Source organism: Staurois parvus, unplaced genomic scaffold (assembly GCF_062004578.1).
Source record: "Staurois parvus isolate SC_StPar_1 unplaced genomic scaffold, SC_StPar_1.0 ptg000379l, whole genome shotgun sequence".
NCBI classification, from domain to species: domain Eukaryota; kingdom Metazoa; phylum Chordata; class Amphibia; order Anura; family Ranidae; genus Staurois; species Staurois parvus.
This window is the reverse complement of record NW_028318175.1, coordinates 710,001-718,886: the sequence shown is the minus strand read 5'-3', so window position 1 is coordinate 718,886 and position 8,886 is coordinate 710,001.

Sequence of the window (8,886 nt, the reverse complement as noted above, 5' to 3'; positions counted from 1 at the left end):
GTTCCATTTTGTCATAGGGTGCTGGCAGATTACGGGCCTCCCATTGCTGTGGCCAGGCCCCTAATCTGCCATGGGCCCCTGTACCGCCTCCTCATGCTGCTGCCAGGTCCACAGTGTCTCATGGGTCCCTGTACGGCCTCCCATTGATGCTGTCTCCATCGCCACACTCTGCCATGTGCCACTTTCAGGTCTCCTCACACTGCTGCTGTGTTCCATTTTGTCATAGGGTGCTGGCAGATTACGGGCCTCCCATTGCTGCTGCCAGGCCCCTAATCTGCCATGGGCCCCTGTACCGCCTCCTCACGCTGCTGCCAGGTCCACCGTGTGTCATGGGTCCCTGTACCGCCTCCCATTGCTGCTGTCTCCATCGCCACACTCTGCCATGTGCCACTTTCAGGTCTCCTCACACTGCTGCTGGGTTCCATTTTGTCATAGGGTGCTGGCAGATTACGGGCCTCACATTGCTGCGGCCAGGCCCCTAATCTGCCATGGGCCCCTGTACCGCCTCCTCATGCTGCTGCCAGGTCCACAGTGTCTCATGGGTCCCTGTACGGCCTCCCATTGATGCTGTCTCCATCACCACACTCTGCCAAGTGCCACTTTCAGGTCTCCTCACACTGCTGCTGGGTTCCATTTTGTCATAGGGTGCTGGCAGATTACGGGCCTCCCATTGCTGTGGCCAGGCCCCTAATCTGCCATGGGCCCCTGTACCGCCTCCTCATGCTGCTGCCTGGTCCACCGTGTGTCATGGGTCCCTGTACCGCCTCCCATTGCTGCTGTCTCCATCGCCACACTCTGCCATGTGCCACTTTCAGGTCTCCTCACACTGCTGCTGGGTTCCATTTTGTCATAGGGTGCTGGCAGATTACGGGCCTCACATTGCTGCGGCCAGGCCCCTAATCTGCCATGGGCCCCTGTACCGCCTCCTCATGCTGCTGCCAGGTCCACAGTGTCTCATGGGTCCCTGTACGGCCTCCCATTGATGCTGTCTCCATCGCCACACTCTGCCATGTGCCACTTTCAGGTCTCCTCACACTGCTGCTGGGTTCCATTTTGTCATAGGGTGCTGGCAGATTACGGGCCTCCCATTGCTGCTGCCAGGCCCCTAATCTGCCATGGGCCCCTGTACCGCCTCCTCACGCTGCTGCCAGGTCCACCGTGTGTCATGGGTCCCTGTACCGCCTCCCATTGCTGCTGTCTCCATCGCCACACTCTGCCATGTGCCACTTTCAGGTCTCCTCACACTGCTGCTGGGTTCCATTTTGTCATAGGGTGCTGGCAGATTACAGGCGTCCCATTGCTGTGGCCAGGCCCCTAATCTGCCATGGGCCCCTGTACCGCCTCCTCATGCTGCTGCCAGGTCCACCATGTGTCATGGGTCCCTGTACCGCCTCCCATTGCTGCTGTCTCCATCGCCACACTCTGCCATGTGCCACTTTCAGGTCTCCTCACACTGCTGCTGGGTTCCATTTTGTCATAGGGTGCTGGCAGATTACGGGCCTCCCATTGCTGTGGCCAGGCCCCTAATCTGCCATGGGCCCCTGTACCGCCTCCTCATGCTGCTGCCAGGTCCACAGTGTCTCATGGGTCCCTGTACGGCCTCCCATTGATGCTGTCTCCATCGCCACACTCTGCCATGTGCCACTTTCAGGTCTCCTCACACTGCTGCTGGGTTCCATTTTGTCATAGGGTGCTGGCAGATTACGGGCCTCCCATTGCTGTGGCCAGGCCCCTAATCTGCCATGGGCCCCTGTACCGCCTCCTCATGATGCTGCTGCCAGGTCCACAGTGTCTCATGGGTCCCTGTACGGCCTCCCATTGCTGCTGTCTCCATCGCCACACTCTGCCATGTGCCACTTTCAGGTCTCCTCACACTGCTGCTGGGTTCCATTTTGTGATAGGGTGCTGGCAGATTACGGGCCTCACATTGCTGCGGCCAGGCCCCTAATCTGCCATGGGCCCCTGTACCGCCTCCTCACGCTGCTGCCAAGTCCACAGTGTCTCATGGGTCCCTGTACGGCCTCCCATTGCTGCTGTCTCCATCGCCACACTCTGCCATGTGCCACTTTCAGGTCTCCTCACACTGCTGCTGGGTTCCATTTTGTCATAGGGTGCTGGCAGATTACGGGCCTCCCATTGCTGTGGCCAGGCCCCTAATCTGCCATGGGCCCCTGTACCGCCTCCTCATGCTGCTGCCAGGTCCACAGTGTCTCATGGGTCCCTGTACGGCCTCCCATTGATGCTGTCTCCATCGCCACACTCTGCCATGTGCCACTTTCAGGTCTCCTCACACTGCTGCTGGGTTCCATTTTGTCATAGGGTGCTGGCAGATTACGGGCCTCCCATTGCTGTGGCCAGGCCCCTAATCTGCCATGGGCCCCTGTACCGCCTCCTCATGATGCTGCTGCCAGGTCCACAGTGTCTCATGGGTCCCTGTACGGCCTCCCATTGCTGCTGTCTCCATCGCCACACTCTGCCATGTGCCACTTTCAGGTCTCCTCACACTGCTGCTGGGTTCCATTTTGTGATAGGGTGCTGGCAGATTACGGGCCTCACATTGCTGCGGCCAGGCCCCTAATCTGCCATGGGCCCCTGTACCGCCTCCTCACGCTGCTGCCAAGTCCACAGTGTCTCATGGGTCCCTGTACGGCCTCCCATTGCTGCTGTCTCCATCGCCACACTCTGCCATGTGCCACTTTCAGGTCTCCTCACACTGCTGCTGTGTTCCATTTTGTCATAGGGTGCTGGCAGATTACGGGCCTCCCATTGCTGTGGCCAGGCCCCTAATCTGCCATGGGCCCCTGTACCGCCTCCTCGTGCTGCTGCCAGGTCCACAGTGTCTCATGGGTCCCTGTACGGCCTCCCATTGATGCTGTCTCCATCGCCACACTCTGCCATGTGCCACTTTCAGGTCTCCTCACACTGCTGCTGTGTTCCATTTTGTCATAGGGTGCTGGCAGATTACGGGCCTCCCATTGCTGTGGCCAGGCCCCTAATCTGCCATGGGCCCCTGTACCGCCTCTTCATGATGCTGCTGCCAGGTCCACAGTGTCTCATGGGTCCCTGTACGGCCTCCCATTGCTGCTGTCTCCATCGCCACACTCTGCCATGTGCCACTTTCAGGTCTCCTCACACTGCTGCTGGGTTCCATTTTGTGATAGGGTGCTGGCAGATTACGGGCCTCACATTGCTGCGGCCAGGCCCCTAATCTGCCATGGGCCCCCGTACCGACTCCTCATGCTGCTGCCAGGCCTGTAATCTGTCATGGGCCCCTGTACCGCCTCCTCATGCTGCTGCCAGGTCCACAGTGTGTTTTGGGTCCCTGTACCGCCTCCCATTGCTGCTGTCTCCATCGCCACACTCTGCCATGTGCCACTTTCAGGTCTCCTCACACTGCTGCTGTGTTCCATTTTGTCATAGGGTGCTGGCAGATTACAGGCCTCCCATTGCTGCTGCCAGGCCCCTAATCTGCCATGGGCCCCCGTACCGACTCCTCATGCTGTGACGTTGTTACAAGGTGGAATTCAACCCTACATATGTTAGACCGCCTTTACGAGCAGCGAAAGGCCATCACAGATTTCCTGATGTTACAAGCGGATAAAGGTACTCCCCTGTGTAACTTAGATGTCAGCCATTGGCAGCTCATGCGTGACACCTGCCGCTTGCTCAGGCCCTTTGAGGAGGCCACGCTATTCGTGAGTCGGCAGGACTATGGGATGAACGACGTCATTCCTCTGTTGCACGTCCTGGAACAAATGCTGTTAACAATGGCTGGTCAGGGTGCGGTAGACGTGGCGCACAGATCTCAACGCCACATGACCCCTGTGGGGGCAGGACAGGAAGAAGAGGAGGAGGTAGAGGAGGACATTGGTGCTCAGAAATTATTGAGTGAAATGGGTGGTTTTTCCACTCAGCGGACAGGAGTGGAGGAGCAGGAGCATCTGGTAGAGGAGGAGGAGGAGGAGACAGAGGACCCGGACGCACCGTGGCAGTATGCTGTGGAGATGGAGGCAGGGAGTCCCTCGCATTCCTTGGCACAAATGGCCCATAGCATGCTCGGTTGCTTGCGTAGCGACAGCCGAATAATAACCATCAGACAGAGGGATGACTTCTGGCTGTCCACCTTGTTGGACCCTCGCTACCGTTCAAAAATGGTGGCCTTTTTCACACCTGCTGAGAGGGAGGCCAAAATAACGTACTATAAAAACCACCTATGTAGTCAGTTGGTCTCTGCCTTTCTGCGCCAACGTCCATCCTCAGACACTGTGGGCCCTGTGCGCTCGCGTTCCGCTGCCATGGCAGCAGGGGAGGGGTGGGGTGGTAGGAGCAGTGGCAGCTCCACCAGCAGCGGCTGCCTCAGTCTGCAGTCGATGATGAGTAGCTTTCTTCACCAGCGCAGTGAGGAAACTACTAACCAGCCGCAGCAGCAGCAGCATCAGGTGGACCTGGAGCAGGAGCTCAAACAACAGGCTTGGGCCTACTTGGACAGCACCCTGCCAACCGAGGTAGACAATCCCCTTGACTACTGGGCAACGAAACTTGACCTTTGGCCCCAACTAGCTGAATTTGCCCTTGAAAGGCTGTCATGCCCGGCCAGTAGCGTGGCATCGGAGCGCGTGTTTAGTGCGGCAGGAGGTATTGTAACACGACTGTCCACCCAAAGTGTGGAGAGACTCACGTTTGTGAAAATGAATCAGGCGTGGATTAGTCTGGATTTCAAACCACCAGTTCCTGACACAACTGACTAAATCATGCCCCAAACATGTGCCACTTTCAGGTCTCCTCACACTGCTGGTGGGTTCCATTTTGTCATAGGGTGCTGTATGGCCTCCCATTGCTGCTGCCTTCACCGCCACACTGTGGCTCCACACTCTGGTTTTGGCCCCGTGACTGCCCAAATGAGTGAAGTGTGCGGTGATTCTAAGATCGACGGCACTCATCTGCATGTCATACTGACTGACAGTATTATTTCTCTTCCCCAGCAGACTCCAAGGGCATTTAAATTAAAGGTACAGTGTTCTGCACTAATATAAAGGCTCTCTGAAGCCTAGAAACACCCTTTTATAAGTTAAATTCGCAGCGAATATTTTCGACTCGAATCAAATTTTTTCCACGAATTCGCCGAATCAGTCGAATCGAATTTTTCAATAATTCGCTCATCTCTAGTTAAGACGTGAAGAGAGGATTTTTGCTAACAGTTTGATATCAATGTTAAGGAGAGAGATTGGCCTATAATTGGACCACTGCGTGTCATCAGAATTCGGCTTTGGGATCATTGAAATGTTCGCTTGCTCTGTTTCATGGTTGAAGGTTTGGCCAGATAGTAAAGTGTTAAAAGCATTAGTGAGGATAGGTGTAAGGAGATGAGCAAATTTTTTATAATAAGTGGCTGAGAAGCCATCCGGTCCTGGGCGTTTCCGTAGTTTTAGACTTTTAATAGCATCTAAGGTTTCGGCTGGGGAGATGGGTCGCTCAAGTGTCGCTAATTGGCACTTTGAGAGTTTCGGGAAAGAAATGGAAGTTAGAAGGGTATCAGCTTGTGTGGGGTCAAAAGGTGTGGAAGAAGAATAAAGCTGTGACAGGTGTTTATGGAAAGTCTGTAGAATGTGTTCTGGGTTACTAGTGAGGTTGCCAGAAGAGGTGCGTATCTGGATAGGTCTAGTGAGCTGGTCGAGCCTGCGAAGTGAGACGGCCAGGAATGTATTGGGTTTATTTGCCCTAGTATATTTGTGCCTAGATCTACGGAGTGAGAGTTCCGCTTGATCTGTGAGATAGAGATCTAGAGCTAATCTAGATTGCTCCAGGGCCTCACGGTTGGTAGGCGTAGGAGCCGCCTGGAAGGCTTGATGGGAACGATCATAGGTTTGCTCCAGTGAGAGACGTTGTTGTCTTTTGGTTTTATTTAAGAAGGATGCTTTGCTAATGCAAAACCCTCGCAATACTGGTTTATGCGCTTCCCATAACAGGAGAGGGGATATATCAGGAGACTGGTTAAGAGAAAAATAGTCTTTAAGGGCTGCTTCGATTTCTAGACAGTGAGCTGGATTTGCAAGCAGGTTATCGTTAATGATCCAAGAGGATTCAGCGGGGGATGGGGCTAACGAGGTCATAGAAGTGAATACGGCGCAATGGTCAGACCAAGGGATTGGAATTATTTCAGAAGTCAGGAGCCGGGGAGTAGAGGCGGTGGTAATGAAAATATGATCTATCCTGGAGAATGACCGGTGGGGGTGAGAATAGAAGGTGTATTGGCGTTTAGTCGGGTTGAGTTCCCGCCATGTATCTATCAAAAAATAACGTTGTAGTATCGCTTGGAAGGTCTGTTTAGAGGCAGGGACAGGGAATGGTTGAGGAGATTTGTCGAGAAAGGGATATATTACACTGTTAGAGTCTCCGCTAACAATTAAAGTTCCGCGCTTATGGTGGTCTATAACCGAGAGTATGTGGGAAAGGAATGGTAAAGGGTCTTGGTTTGGGGCATAGTATGCCACAATGGTGACATCTACGTCTAGGAGTTGCCCTACTAACAGGAGGTAACGACCCTCCGGGTCTTTGATTTCGGTGCATAGCGTGAAAGGTGTTGTACGATGGAAGGCAATCAGTACCCCCATGCGTTTGGTGGTGGCAGAGGCTGTATAGACCTGAGGATATCGAGGGCCAAAAAACTTAGGGGTGGAGTTGGGAGTGAAGTGTGTTTCCTGTAGACAGACCACGTGAGCTTTAAGTGTAGCAAAGGTTCGGAAAACCTTATTACGTTTCTGTGGAATATTAAGGCCCTGTACATATAAGGATATTTAACGATCCCATGGGGAAAGTGCATAGTGGTTTGGATAGCATGGCACTACCGCCCGGGATGGAGCCTGACGATTACTGTGGGGGATAAGAACGTTGCGGAGTATGTTGCGCAAAGTCATGGAGTCATGTTGGTGGGAGGGAGGAGGGGTACGGTATGAGAGAGGTAACATGAAAGAAGGGGTGTAGGAGGCCATTTAAGGCCTAAAAGGTGGGTTCCCAAGGACACCCTGGATCAGGGTGGGCTAGGGAGCAATAGTAGCCCAAGTGTTATTAAATAACCAATAACACAGGGGCTAGGGTGGAGTGTGCAGGTACGCGCACCGTGAGGATGACAGCAATGTGATTAATAAATGGTGGCGAGGTCCCAGTAGAAAAAACAGGTATATAAAAAAAAAAAAAAAAAACATCCGAGAAAATCAGGGTGTCCCAGACTCAGACGGCACTAGCAGTACTAGTGAGACATCTTGGGTGAAGGGGTGTGGCATCGCATGCCGCCAAAGCCTAGGCTCCCAAATAAAAACTAAAATGGAGCCCAGGAAGGGGGGTGCAGAACAATCCCCAAGATAGGCCCGGAGACGAAAAACACCCTCTTTTGTGGAGGCTGAGTTGACCTTCAGTTGTACGCGCGGGGAAGGACTTCCGCGGCGAGCAGGATGTGGACCTCCGCTTGGCGCTTTCTGAAGGCGTCGCTGGGGGATGTAGTTGCAGGGTCTGCAGGGTGTCTAAAAGGTCCTCTGGAGTCTTGCAGGTGTAATCTCGGGTCTGGTATCGGAATCGCACAGCAAAGGGGAAGCTCCACCTATATGGTATAGCGTGTTGTTGGAGTACTTGTAGGTGAGGTTTCATAGCTCTGCGCTTGGAGATAGTTGTGGGGCATAGATCTTGGAATAATTGGTAGGTATGACCCTGGAACTGTAGAGATTCTGCGTTACGGGCAGCTTGTAGGAGTTGCTCCTTGGTACGGAAAAAGTGGAGCTTGGCGATAATGTCGCGTGGCGGGACGTCAGTGTGTCGTGATGCTAATGCCCTGTGAACTCTATCCAATTCTAATCTTTCGATTGGGATAGCTGGGGCAAGCTCTTGGAACAGAGCTGTTACCGTTGATTGGACATCAACGATCATTTCCGGAAGGCCAAGGATACGTAGGTTTGAGCGCCGTGCTCGGTTTTCAAAGTCCTCCAGTCGTGTCAATAATGTTGCGTTTTTGTCACGCAGGAGATCAAGGTCATCTGTATGTGTCTGAAGCAAGGCGTCAAGACATAATTCTCTGAATTATGAAAATGTAGTCCCAGTTTCGATTCAGAGCAAAGCAAATCGCACGTCTACCAAATATTAACAAGTGTGTACCAGGTACAGGGAACAAAGGAGAGATCAACCATAGAAAGAGCTGATCAGCGGAAGGAAGTGTATAGGAATGCTTCTTATCTATGCTGATGTGACTTCTGTGAGATAACATGAAAGTCTATGGGACTGAATTCTCACTAGGAACCTTTTCCAAAATCGCACTGCGCCAGGTTGATTAGAAGGGCACCATTGAATATAATGTGATTTCCCTTGTCATGCGATTATGTAAATGGCGGTTTGCGAACCTCCCACAGGTGTGTTGCATTTTTGATGCATTTTTCAGTTGGATCGTAACCTGTGACTGGTTGGCTGTTAGGCTTCTTTCACACTGATCCCCCACAAAAACACAGCAAAAGCGCATATCTGTTTTTGCCGCGTTTTCTGATCATTTTTTAAAGGACACGTGACTTAACCACTGGCCCTCCTGAGGATTCCCCCCCTTCCCGACCAAGCCATTTTTTGCGATACAGAACTGTATTACTTTAACTGACAATTGCACGGTCGTGCAACGCTGCACCCAAATTAAATTTATGTCCTTTTGTTCCCACAAATAGAACTTTCTTTCGATAATATTTGATCACCTGTGCGTTTTTTTTATTTTTTGTGCCATAAACAAAAAAAAACCAACCATTTTGAGAAAAAAGCTACATTTTTGACTTTTTGCTATTAAACATATACAGCAAAAAAAATTTAAAAATCAAATTTTATCATAAATTTAGGCCAAAATGTATTCTGCTCCGTGTCTTT